Source organism: Alosa pseudoharengus, unplaced genomic scaffold (assembly GCF_046254945.1).
Source record: "Alosa pseudoharengus isolate Yale_2024_CS ecotype anadromous, Long Island Sound unplaced genomic scaffold, YU_APseudo_1.1 YU_APseudo_1.1_scf_12, whole genome shotgun sequence".
NCBI classification, from domain to species: Eukaryota; Metazoa; Chordata; class Actinopteri; order Clupeiformes; family Clupeidae; genus Alosa; species Alosa pseudoharengus.
The window spans coordinates 38,106,590-38,108,308 of record NW_027468587.1 but is presented as its reverse complement, the minus strand read 5'-3'; the positions used below and the strand labels follow the sequence as shown (position 1 = coordinate 38,108,308).

The 1,719-nt window shown below is 39.2% G+C and overlaps 1 long non-coding RNA gene across 1 annotated transcript; it reads left to right on the top strand.

The window, feature by feature from the left end:
- The first annotated feature begins 546 nt into the window (after nucleotides 1-546).
- On the top strand, nucleotides 547-904 carry LOC143118527 (uncharacterized). Its single transcript, XR_012986175.1, has 3 exons — nucleotides 547-618; nucleotides 728-778; nucleotides 860-904. It is a non-coding gene; the product is annotated as an uncharacterized LOC143118527 (long non-coding RNA).
- Nucleotides 905-1,719: the final 815 nt, after the last annotated feature.

Sequence of the window (1,719 nt, the reverse complement as noted above, 5' to 3'; positions counted from 1 at the left end):
ATATGTCCGTACAGGTGTTGTTAGTGGCCAAGAGAGAAGCCATTTTTCTGGACTCCAATAACCCTAATGGCTTCAGTGATGAGGCTTACATGACAGCATTTAGGTTTGAACTACAGAGCTGATGGACACTGCTCTACAACTTCACCTCTGATTCCTTAAGGCTGACACACAGCAGCACATGTATCCTAACAATGATTACACCTACTCCCATATGAATTCAATTTAAGAAAGACATCTTAACGATTATTGTCCTTGAAGTTGCTGTGTAAAAGCCTTAAGAAATACAGATCAAAAGTCCAAACAGTTAAAAGTACTATGATCGTGTTTGAGCAAAAGCCTTGTTCTATGGCTTCAGTTTTTAACAAAAAGCCTTGTTCTATGGCTTCAGGTTTGAGTAAAAGCCTTGTTCTATGGCTTCAATTTTTAACAAAAAGCCTTGTTCTATGGCTTCAGGTTTGAGTAAAAGCCTTGTTCTATGGCTTAAATGTTTAAGAAAAAGGCTTGTTCTATGGATTCAGTTTTTTATCTTTAACAGCTTGCATAATTTTTTTTTCCAGACAACTTGCAGGAGCAGTGGCTGCTGGACCATGGGTGGAGAAGACCGGAAAAGACTTTGATGTAACTTTACTCACTATGTAATATCTTGGCATTTATTTTTGCACAGTGGACACAGTATACTGCAATGGTTGTCAACACCATATTTGAGTAACTGTGAATTACTTTCCAGCCATTTCCAATTCAATCGGATGGACAGAGTTGTGGGATCTTCATGATTATGGTAAACTTGTACAATTTCCACACAATTTCTCCTGTTTTGTCCTACACCTCTGTAATCATTATCTTTCTCTCTCTTTAACAGTACGCCCTCAGCATCTGCACAAATGGCCAATTTGACTTTTTGGATGTAAGTTGTAATTCATAGCATGTAAGCAAGAATGTTAAAAAATAAACAGCGCAAATCTCCAATATTATATGTGTATTACAGACGGACATATCATCCATTCGCAAGTGGTGGTGTCTGCAGATTCTGGAGACATTTTCGATCACTAGGTAGGAACCAAACACATTTCAAGCAGTAAAACATTGGTCTGTTTTACAATTATGCTATATTAAAAGTACCGTACTCTGACTTTTGAAAAGGCATGGGCAGCACTTTGGACAGCGCTTTGCCTTCTGGACCGAGGAGGCAAAAGAGCTTACGGCAGGCACCCTTCAACCTATATATAGGATTCCTCGATCCCACAAAGTTAAGGTATGGCCAAACTAACCAGACAACCATTTGTTTTCATCCTATATGTTCTTTGTGCATGAAATTATGATTTAGCATATGCTGTTGTCCAAAGTAACTCACAAATGAAACCAAAAAAGTTTAAAATTATTAACTATTTTTAAAATATGGGTATGACTACATTACTGTAAAGATAAACATGTAGTCTTAACTCAAGGTATTTTACTCTATCAAAGGAGGAGCAGGTAGAAGTGGAGGACCTTCCCATCATACTGAAGGACATGTACTCAGCAGCATATGTGCTGAGGAACAGCCCTGGGCTCTTCATGTTCACTGGGTGGGTGCATGAACCATCCTACATGGCGATGGAGCACGAAGACCAGATTAATGCTTGGAGGGTGTTGCAGGACACAACTGAGTGGGATGCAAGGGAGCCATTTACATTCATATTCGAGAATGTCCCGGACATGGAAAAATTCATGACTGTCTGT